The 12,111-nt window shown below is 46.0% G+C and overlaps 1 pseudogene; it reads right to left on the reverse strand.

Annotated features, from left to right (window-relative positions):
• Nucleotides 1–1,072: 1,072 nt before the first annotated feature.
• LOC144338889 (testis-specific Y-encoded protein 2-like) lies at nucleotides 1,073–3,830 on the reverse strand (annotated as a pseudogene).
• Nucleotides 3,831–12,111: the final 8,281 nt, after the last annotated feature.

Consider the following 12,111-nt stretch of genomic DNA (forward strand, 5'->3'; position numbering starts at 1 on the left):
AATGTAGTGACCGTGACGGCAACGTTGGGGGACGTGGTAGAGATCATTCTGACCATCCAAGAGGAATTTCTTACGTATCAGAGTTATGGTAAGTGTCCAGGTTTGATTTGTACATTATAGTATTATATTTAATAGACCAGGTCATTGCTTTAATAAAAATTTAAGGAAAATCGTAAAGAAAAAAATGCACAAAATGCACTCGCATTGGTGTTAGCTACGTACATTTTCGCCTCCTCACCTAAAGAAGCATCTTGGAGAAAAGCTTAACCCAGCTAAAGATGTAAACATCAACAACATCGTCCATATTCTGGGTCATCAAGTGACAGACAGTCCAGGCATGGATCCTCAGGCAATCTTATATTCCACAAATCCACCACCTTTCCCCTCACTTCTGCATGTTTGTGTTTTGCCTTAGTCACCTACGCCAGAAAAAAAAAAAAAAAAAAAAAAAAAAAAAGGGCGTATCCTGAATGTCTTCTCATATGCCTCTGAAACCTTTCCCATAAGGCTTCCATATACCTTATGTGCTCATTTCTTCTCACGTTGGTGTGTGAGAAGTCCTGAGAGGCTGATTGTCCCAGAAAAAGATTATGCATTCGCCTTTAAAGAAAAATAAGCTGTGAATTCGACACGAAAGATAACATTAACATTTCCATTATCCTGTGCTATCTTAATGTGACTGATGATACCCAAAATGAAGGATTTTGCAGGTACCTTACCCCAGCAAACTGGGCCCTGGATATCTCAGTGTCCATCACCCAATGTCATTGAACTATCTCTGCTTCCATAGGATGAAGTAAGCTGTCAACTTAACTGTCTTCTGTTTCTTGTACCTCCCCAACTCTGTGCTATAGAAAGAATCCCAAAACATTTCACACCAATTCACTCTACAAATTCAGAGGCCCAGCTCCCACACAGACTGGTCATTTTCATGAAGAGAATCAAACATATAGATTGATCAATTCATTATGACAGCGGAATCCAGGGGATCAACCGACACACACACACAGACACACAGACACACACACACACACACACACACACACACACACACAGAGCCACACATCCTTAATACTGTTTACTTTTTATTCCATACAATTCAATTCCCCCACCCCGCTTCCTGTCTTCATTTGCTGTGACTGGATCTGCTTGTCCTTTAGTTCCTGTGCACAAGACCATGCTGAGTGCTGACATCCTGCATACTGTAGTAAGTTTTCAGGAGTTCTGCCGTGTTAGGTGAACACAGCACCTGTGTCCGATGCTCCATCATATTCAACCCAACATCTGCGCGTTCCCTAGAGAAACACAAACACATGTCAAATTGCATCTCCTCTGAGCCACCATTTAAAATGTTTTAATTTTACGGCCTGCTGAGAAAAGACTACCCCTTCCCCTTTTGTGATCTCTTCAACTTCCTCCTGCCGTGCATGTGTTACAAACTATTCTCTGCAATACCTGCCCCATTTCCAGTATTCTCTGTGACAGGAGTCAGCTAACAAGACGCGTTGTACACTAAAAGCACACGGAAATCCGATGGGGTAATAGCTTAAGGAAATCCATCGATCTAAACAGTCCTTTGTGGTCTGTGGCAAGGAGGACAACCAGGCACATTCCGGGAGCCCAAGCTTTAGGGGTTGGTAAGATGACTCCCCGTCGGGTTGACGGCCATGGAACCAAGTGCCACAGATTGAAGGTAATAACTCGGCTTTACTTCTCAGTGAGTGTGGACACGCACTATGCTTCCCCGGGCTTAAGACTCCACAGTTATAACCTGCTTTGCAGTGCAGTGTCTCATGTGCCTTTTTCAGCCCAATGCCATGAATGTCCTGGATTCTGTCATGCTGTGTCTTCCTCTCAAGGAATTTCCACATGGATAAGACGGACCCCCAGGTTCTACATTTCTGAAATGAGCCTCCAGGCTCCCTGAATAGAGAGGTGTGTCAACACCCTTATCCCGGGTATCAGACAGCTCCAGTTCCAACTGTACGCCTCACCTGAAATCTCTGTTTCCTCTTCAGGTGGCTTCATCCTCCTGTAGTATTGCAGGGGATTGCGCCACAGGTCCTTACATAGGATCTGTCAGGGGAATCAACCGGAAAAGGCCTCATGAGAGCTCAGACTGGTGACCCAAGCAGCTGGGAACACACCGGGGTCATTCCTCATGTTTCCCAGCAAGGACCCACCTCAGCAATCCTATTGGATCCTGCGAAGTTGTGGTCAGAAAACCAGTTGAAGAAGTTAAGACCGCTGTTGTTGTGTCTGCGGCGATAGGCCTCAACTTCATAATCCTGACACCACTGAATTGGAGTGGAATGAGAAGCCCTGTATTCTACAGACAGAGGATGTTTTGGTAAGGGGGCTGGAACACGTTGGCACTGATCCACCCACCTTCCTCCTTCCACTACCCATCCTGGGAGCCACCTGTCACCTGTGACGTTCACGAGATATTCCTTGGTAATCACTTTATTCTGGAAGTAGGGGTTACTCCGAAAGAACAACATGATCTGGCAGAGATGAACGGGATGCTTCGCTTCTTTCACCTGTCCGGACAAGGTGGAGAAAGCTTAAACACCTTTTTGGCTGAGGTGCCCACTGTTGCCTGCAGGAATAAATTATGTCCCTTGCCCTCCCCCACTCAACCCTCCAGCCTTAGTCTTCCCGGCCTCACCTCCAAGTTGATCATGTAGCTCAGCATGTCTTCATCTTGGTCAGTGAGCAGGGCCGACATCTGAGGGTGGTTTGCAATCTGATTGAGGTCAAAGAGCCTTGAGATGCAACGGAAAGAAAAGCTAGAAGCAACGGGGAAGGCCTAAGAGCACCCAGAGGGGCGGCTAGGGGATTTTTTCAGATCTGCATCCATGAATGACCTCCCTTTCTCCTCTCCCTCCCCCTGAATTCAGACCTCTCGGGGTTCACCGAGGGTGTATCATTGTGAGGCTGACCGCACTGACACGGGGAGGGGCGATATGCAGAGAACTGCCGGTGTCTGAGGCCTGGCAGAATCTGCTCATACCCGAAGAAGCCCAGTCCCAGATCGGACTGGCAAGGCGGAGCAGTCACAGTCCCTTAACAATAGCTTGATTCACAGCAACACGTGTTCTGCTGAGAACTCGCTTCTGCTCTTCAGAAAGATGCCCCAAACGTCTGCTGCTTGGCACCATGAAGCGTTTCTCTCACGCACGCAGGAAAATAGTACCCGTGTCTGCTCTGGCTTTCTTCAGCCACATTTGTCTGTGGACACTCACCCGTGTTCCCCAAATGGTCACATCGACGCCGAGCCGCCCGTAAGTTCCTTACACTTCCCAAGAGCACCTCTCAACTGGAAAAGCAGAAGAAACACTGCAAAGGATACAACATTGGCCCAGAAGCCAGGCATGCTCTGGATGATGGCGCCTCTGCGGTCCAGGTGGGGCTTGCGCCTCCGCTCCATCTTTTCCCTCTGCTGAGAAAAGGCCTTCCTGGCTCGGGCATTAACCGGCTCCAGCTCCACCTGAACGGCCAGCAGCTCCTCCAGTGCAGACTCTGGGCTCATGGGCCCAGGGCCAGGCTGTGCCCGCTGGACCTGCTCCTGCCGCTTCTCGTCGGCTTCCTGGTGGGCCACCACCTCCACCTCCGCCATTATGTCATCCGCTCCCAGCACCGCCTCCTCCCCCAAAGCTACCTGCTCGCTCTGCGCCCCGGCCTCCCCCTCCTGTAGAGACTCCATCCTGAAGACGGTGCCCCCCTTCGGACTCCCACTGACCACCGCCTGTGCTGCCGGACCCTCACCGCAGGAACCCTGCCGCTGCCCTTCACCGCAGCCGGTGGGACGGCGGGCCCTCAGGGCGCATGCGCCGGGCTAGCAGGCGCCCCCTAAGGGACTGCACGCAAAGGGCGCAGGGAGCCGCGGGAAGACATGGAGACCAAAGGGCACCAGGAGCCCCTCCAAGACCGCGGTTCTCCCCTGGCGGCCAGTCAGTGCGAGGGCGGTGGGCGTCTCCCCGGGCAGCAGCAACCTAGGCTGGCCTGCAGTCCCAACCTCCCGAGCTATGCCTCCTCTGAGAAGCCCTCGGGGCTTGCGCCAGGTAGCGCTGCATCCAGGCACACGCGGGCTGCGTGGCCTTTGGAATCTTGGGCATGGAAGCCCTGTGCCCTCACTGACATCCTGAGTGTGGCAAGCCATTGACCCACACGGCACGTATGAAACATCTCACTTCACTGGGCAGGCCAGGTAGATGGAATGGAATACTGCAGATCCAGAGGAGAAGTCTCTCTGGCTGCTGGGGCGAGGGCAGCCGAGGCGGCCTGGGGAAAGTGGGTCTGGGCGGGCGCGTGGGAGGAAAGTCTCTTGGTTAGGCTGAGGTGGAATTCGTCTGCTCCAGAGGCCAGAAGGCCGGCACGCCCTCTGGCAGGTCTATGACAATACAGACTCCGCGTAGCAGGCTTCCTCCCGGAGGGTGCTGTACGGAAAGGAGCATTCCAAAGGGGCTCCCGTCCTATGCCCTAGACGTACCGGAGGCCAGCCTCCAGGGCTGGCCATGGACAGCCAGCGTGCACACCGTTGTGCACTGCCTTGCCGACCCAGAGGCTCCCATAGCGCTGAAGCGCCTGTCTCCCCGCTGCTGGCGCTGGACCCAAAGGGGTGTAGGCCCTGAGCATACATAACCTCCTTTGCACCCAAGCCATTCCCATAGGGAGCGCCAGGCACGACCCTGCAGCCCCTTCTACCTACAGGGCTTCCCTCAGGTGGACAGGCCCACCCGTCAGGAAGCCCAGGACAAGAGGACACCACACACCTGGACGTCAGCAGAGCGTGTCCAACATCCAGCACACAAGGGCCTCCTGCGGCTCCTGAACCCTGAGGAAGCAGCCGCCTTATATCACCCCGCCCCCCGCCCTCGGCCGCAACCACTTCCTCTGTCTCCTTTCCCTAGTTAGTGCAGGTTTCTTGGCCTGGCTCTCCCCACCCCAAAAACCACCACAGTTGTGAGGTTGCCTCCTCGACAGACAGCGACAGAGAAGCAACAAGCGAGGGCGACAGGCCAGATGCTCCAGATTCTCTGTGCTCTTGAAAATTGCAGGGTGTCACGAGACTTGCTCAACGAGTCGTCTGGAGGCTCCTTGACCAGAGGTAAATTGTTTGGCACGCTCAGTTGTTGTCCTGGGTCAGAAACCATGGTGAAGTCCTGCTTTGCTGCACGATGGATGTGCAGGTCAGGCTGGGGAGCCTGGGTCTGCGGGAGGGGTCCAGTGTCTGAGTCCGTTTGAGGCCTCCCTGGGGCCCGCGGTGTCTCAGTGGCAGAGCTGGGAATGGGAAACTCATGCTTCACTCCAGCTAGCAGGCCACCTCAGTCCAGCTAGATGAAATGGTCGCTTCGAGTCCATCCCGTTTCTCCTTGTTGGCCAGGCAGGTGGAGGAACTCAGTCATCCCCAGTTACTGGCGGCTGAATGAAGATTTCCTTTTGTCACAACTTTAACTTCCACAGTGAAAGTCATCCTGAAGGACTATTGCTTTGGCATCCTTGGTAAGGAGTGCCTCCCAGCATAGTAGGGGAGCTGGTGTGTGGGAGGGTCTGTGTGGCATGAAACTTCCTGGCTCCTCTCCCCCCAGGGAACGGGGTGTCTCATTGCACTTCAGTCCGGTGGTTCCGGGATCATAAAGATAGAGCCTCCAGCTGCAGGCAGAACATTGCCTACCTGAGCTCGTTCAGCTGCTGGGCTAAAAAATGACTGCCTGGGTTTTGGCAAGATTGCTGAGGAGGGTTCCGTGGCAGGTGCATCGTGGGAAAGGACCTCACTGGTCATTCCTTGGCCTCTGGGGAATGGGCTCTGAACTGTGACCTGACTTACGGTGGACCCCCTTCTGCAGTCCCCCAGATCATCAGCCAGGGCCTATGGCTCAATCCATTGCAGTTCTACTCCAGGGAGGGAGGGACGGCATTAGAGAGGGAACAGAGAGGAGGCCAGGCAAGCAGCCTAGGGCTGGGAATTTCGAGGCCTTTGAGTCCTGGATCTGTATCTCAATTGTATTTTCTAGCAACCCACCTTCAAAAATCTAACATTTGAGTTTTAACAACCACATGTGGAACTGATCAGCTATGTTTTCTAAAGTTGAAGTTGCATTGTCTGCTCCACTCTTCTTCTTTCTTTTTTGAGACGGAGTCCCGCTCTGTAACCCAGACTGGAGTGCAGTGGCGCCATCTCGGCTCACTGCAATGTCCGCCTCCCGGGTTCATGCCATTCTCCTCCCTCAGCCTCCTGAGTAGCTCCATTCTAAGGCACATAATTACGTGGTAACTTTTTTCTCTATTGATCTGGAGTGGGCAGATTAATACTACTCTGCCATATATGAGAATATGCATTTCCTTACCTGTGACAACACCAAGGCATTAGAATATATCTACCTTTTTTGTAGCTATATGAAAATTTTCATGTTGTTAAATGGGCCATTCTTAAAGATTATTAAAATTGAACATAGCCTACTCTTAAAATTAATATTTCATAATGGATTTGTAAGAATTGTATGTTATGATACAAATTTTAAAGATAACATACTTTTCTGAAGTGTCATTTTTTGATTTGTAAATATTTAAGTTTCTTTGAATGGAATTTCGTGGACCCTAATCATATGTTTCGATACAGCTTTCCTCATAGCAGAATTATAGGAACAGTAATTTATCATTTTTCTCCTAACATATTTTTGTCCTTATCTAGATTGTATTTACCTATTTAACTGATCAAATTCTGCTCTCTCTTCACTCTGCATTTATCCCACATCTCTCTCTCACACCAATAAAATGATTCTTGTGTTATGTTTCAGGGTTTCTTCTGTCGCTAGACTGGAGTGCAGTGGGGTCATCTCAGCTCACTGCAACCTCTGCCTCCCAGGTTCCAGCGATTCTCCTGCCTCGATCTCCCGAGTAGCTGGGACTACAGTCGCATGCCACCCGGCCCAGTTAATTTGTGTATTTTTGGTAGAGATGCGGTTTCACCATGTTGCCAAGGATGGTCTTGATCTCTTGACGACATGATCCACCCACCTCTGTCTCCCGAAGTGCCGGGGTTCACATTGTGAGAAAACATGAGTTTTAATCTCGTGTTTGCTGGAGAATTCCTCTTAATTTCTCCTAAAATTCCCAGCGGTATTGTTTGATAGAAGGCTTCTTAATTTAAGGAATTCTTCCATCTCCTTGGTCCCTTGGTAGTGTTCCCCCGGCATACCAATCTAAAAATTGTTTGTTCCGTTTCTTTGTGGGTTGGAGTCTTGCTCTCACCAGCCCAGAGTGCGCTGGTGCAATGATAGCTCCCTACGCTCTCAAATTCCTGGGTTCAAGCTCTTGCTGCGTTGCTGTGACTGCAGGCATGCACCACCACACATAGCTAAATCTGTTTTTCTTGTTTCTTATTTTTGTAGAGACAGGATCTCATTACATTGCCATAGCCGCCATTAAAGCCCTGGGCTCACGCAGTCCACCTGCCTCAGTCTTCCACACTGACTCACAGTGTGAGCCACTGTGCCTGGCCATCCAGTTTCTGAGACCTCAGTAATACTTGCGTGCAAGGCATTCTCATTGGTTATGCGAGGATACTAAGAAGTAAAAGAGCATGTTGCAAATAAGCAATCCCTGATATTAAATAATATTGATTAATGAAATTAACGCTTGAAAGGTAGACTTGAAGGAGGCCAGCATTTTTAAGTTAAGTGCATCCCACAAAAGTGCAGAGTTGTGAAATATATGGGGGGTGTAAAGTAAGATATGGTGTATAGAAATATGTGGGGGGTGTAAATATATGGGATGTGTGCAATCATTCAGATTGTACAGGGATGTTGAAATCTTAACACTACATCCTTAGTGTAGAATTTGAAATTATTTGAGGAGGGAATTTAGTTCTAAGCAGCACGAGGTGAAACGCAGAATTGAAAAAGAAGTCACATTGCTGAGACTGCGAAGGGTAAGATTGCCGCCTCAACAGAAGAATGTAAGACAATAAAGTAACAGTTCTAAGCAAAGAAATTTAAACAGAACAAATTAAAATTCTCACCAAGGACTCCATCATCATATGGAGGAAACTGAAGCCTGACATTTTCGATTTTACATTTCACGTGTAGAGTATCGATGAAGTTAAATATTTATTGATTTCAGAATACACAAGCTAGCACATTTCCATTAGAAGACTAGCCAGCGATCACATCATAGGTGAGAGACTGACCTCTAGGAATTAGCATGTGAAGAGTATGTTAAAGGAGGAGGTTTTCTATTTTTGAAACAGGTACATCATTGTAATGACCCCTTTAAGTGTATTGCTAATTGCAGTAAAAATAAATATTGGTCACCATGAGAAGAGCTGCACTAGTGCATGTCAATTTGCCAACGTTTAAGCTAGAGCCAATCGCTTAGAGATGAGGGAGCGCTTTTATGTAAAATTTTAGCGTGCAGTCATTCAAAGGCAGCAATCTTTGTGTGTGTGAGACGGATTGAAGAACATGGGAAAATTTACCTTCTTCAGCTGAGAAAGGACGACGTATGTAAACTTTATATTCAGCGAAGACTTTCATGGTTTTACCTGTTTTCTCTACATCATTAGTAGTCATCAGTAATTCATATGAAAAGAAAAACCTTCAGTAACTAATAAATGACAATTAAAAATGAACTTTTTCTTACGAATTAATGTCTGCCTTCAGCTTCATTAGTAGAACTGGCCTTGTGGAGCCATGGGATTATCCAAAGCCGGAAGAAATATTTAAGTTGTCATGAATGTCTAGCAATTAAGGGAAAGAAGGACAGAATCATACCAGAAATAATTTTGAAAAGTTGTTTTAGACAAGAAAAAATTGTGTTTCAGATTTTGAGATCTTTACACAATATTAAATCATTTTAACGTTACATGTCCCATGTCACCTGGATGAGAAAATTAAAAGGAAGGAGGTCCTTCACGCAGAGAGCCAGGCTCTTCCCAGAGAAATGACCGTGTGTCACCAAGAGATGAGGGTTACGCAACGAAGGATAGGTAGAGGAAAAATGGAAAAATAGTTGACTTTTGTTGTGGTGATGAATTTCACGTAACAAAATTAAACATTTTAATGGAAATCGTTACCTGGCATGTAACACAATCTGTGCTGTGCAACAACTCTCTCCATCTACTTCCAGAACATTTTCATCACTCCAAACTACAACTGCACTACCAGTCAAGCAGTTCCTTTCATTTTCTCCCTTCTCTCAGCACCTAGCAAACAGCAATCTGGTTTCTGCCTCCCAACTTACCCGTCCTGGGTATTTCCTGTTAACGGGCTGAAGCACTGCAGGACGTTTTGTAACTGCCTCCTTTCATTTTGCAATTAGAGATTGCAGAATGGCTGGGAAACCTCAATATGTGACCAGGGAGGGAAACTGGCTGGGAATTAAGGCCCACCTGAATGATGTTGTGGACACCCAGTGTCAGTTACCTTCGTAAACACCTGCTTAGTTAACATTGCTTACTATTAATATAAAACTTAATTTCCTGGAATACTGAAAAGCAAATTTATGTATGAAAACATGTAATTTGTTCATAAATGTATGGAAAAACTGCAGACTGATGCATTTTCCATTACAATTCTTATATGAGACCCGAAGTGTTTTACCACTTTTCCGATATATTTTTATTGTTCTGCTCCTGTCAGTTTTTAGGATCAAGTTTGCAATACATGGACGTGGAGAGGGACTTTCAACTTCTTTTAGAGCACTTAGTTGTAAATTTTGAGTTTCTTCCCCCGTGGTTCTTTTCAGGTTACTATTTGCACTGTATATGCAAAGTGTTAAATTTTTTTTCTTATGTGCCCCTCCTGGAACTTTTGTTTTAAAGGATTTTTTTTTTTTTTTCTGTTGGATATGTGAGTTTCCTGTGAGCATTTTTTCTCAAACACACTTTATTTGCTTCATTAGTTTTTGGGATGTGTGTGTGCGTGTGTGTGTGTGTGTGTGTGTGTGTGTGTGTTTCTTTTGAGATGGAGTCTCCTTCTCTCACCCAGGCCGGAGTGAAGTGGCACGATCTTGGCCCGCTGCAACCGCTGCCTCCCAGCTTTAAGCGATTCCCTTGCCTCAGCCTTCCGAGGAGCTGGTATTGTAGGCACACGCCACAATGTCCAGCTAATTTTTGTATTTTTAGTCAAGACTGGGTTTCACCCTGTTTTTCAGGCTGGCCTTGCACTCCTGACCTCAAGCGATCCAAACGCATTGGCCTCCCAAAATGCTGGGCTTCCAGGGGCGAGCCATCGTGCCCAGCCTCAGTTGTTCGTTTATGTATGTTAAGGCCTCTTCTATGTTCTTCCTGTACACATATTTTAGAATTACTAAAATCACATATTTTGTTTACTTACTCATTTTAAAATTAATGTTCCCGTTTGCTGAATACAGTATTGTGAATAGGTTAAACCTTGTATAGTATTGTCATTTTGTCTTTCATAAATTATTCAAGAACTCTGATACCTTTTTTCCCACCTGAGGAGAACATGCAGATAGTTAAAAAAAAAATTGTCTGAGTGGGTAGGTATTTAAATATAATTTGAAAGAACAGTGAAGTTCACAAATACAATTTCACATTTGTATTTTGCATCATTTTGAACATTTTATTTGCTGACACATGAAATTCTGAATTCGCCTTCACGTTACATATACGCTTTGAATCAATGTGAAGAATGAAATGAATCCAACACCAAGAATTACTTCAGGAATTAAGTAGAAAGCGGTTGTTATGTAGAAAAACTGTATTTATTGGAGGTATATTCAGAGATATTTGAGAAGGCTGAAAGTATATTCAGAGATATTTGAGAAGGCTGAAGCCAAAATTTTTGTTTTTCTTTTCCTCTGGTGTTTTATCATAGCCTGCCAAGACTGTAGTATCACTAGTTAGAGTCACTAGGCTACCAAAGTCTCAGGGCGGCAGTAATTATTATTAGGGAAGTAATCTAGGAACATAGATGGGGGAAGATAATTCTAGGCAGAGATAATAACCATTGAAATAATTCTGAGACTAGAACGAAGCAAGGAGTCATACTCCCATCATGTGGCAAGACAAGAATGAAGGAAAATGCTTGAGTGAGATCAAAGACCTATCCTTTTGGTTTTACTCTGAGTGTAATTCTGGCTACTGGGAGAACAAACTGTAAGCTGCAAGTGAGTAAGTGAGTATCAGAATCAAGCAGAGAGACCAAACAAATGATGACGCTTCAACAAACGGAATGGCAGAGGAGACGATACACTCACTCCTTTCATGTGACTGTATAAGTTGTGCTTGCCTAAAGTTACTTGGTTGAGGGCATAAGGAATATTCAGGTAACGATCCTGAGTATGTAGGCTGTTTTTGTTTAGAGCTTTCCTCTAAATTCCCTCTACTATTTGATTTCACTCTTTTCACCAGAGTTCCCATTATTTATGCCTCAGTGTTACATGGAACTCACGAAATATATGCCATGTAAAATGTTTTACTGTCCATCAAGTAATATGGAATTTACATGTCATAGAAAAGTATAACTTACACTTTGAAGTTCATATCTTATAATTTAATGTATGTATAAACCATGTAATCTATATGATGGATTTAAAAATATAAGTATTCGTAAACATATACAATACATGTATCTGTATTTATATATGTATTTGCATAGAGATGAAATTTATGCATTGTTTATATTTTAATACACGTAGAGTATATGTCTATATGTATTTCTTTTTTAAAAATACTTTAAGCTCTGGGGTACACGTGCAGAATGTGCAGTTCTGTTACCTAGGTATACACGTGCTATGGTGGTTTGCTGCACCCATCAACCGTCACATACATTAGGTATTTCTCCTAATGCTATCCCTCCACTAGCCCTCCACCAACCGACAGGCCCCAGTGTGTGATGTTGCCCTGCCTGTATCCATGTGTTTTCATTGTTCACACCCAACTTAAGAGCGAGAACATGCAGTGTTTTCCTTTTTGTTCTGGTGTTATTTTGCTGAGAATGATGCTTTCCAGCATCACCCATGTCCCTGCAAAGGACAGAAACACATCGTTTGTATGGTTATGCTTACTATTCCATGGTGTGTATGTGCCTCATTGTCTTTTTCCAGGGTATCACTGGTAGGCATGTGAGTTGGTTCCATGTCTTT

Source organism: Macaca mulatta, chromosome Y (assembly GCF_049350105.2).
Source record: "Macaca mulatta isolate MMU2019108-1 chromosome Y, T2T-MMU8v2.0, whole genome shotgun sequence".
In the NCBI taxonomy this organism is placed as follows: domain Eukaryota; kingdom Metazoa; phylum Chordata; class Mammalia; order Primates; family Cercopithecidae; genus Macaca; species Macaca mulatta.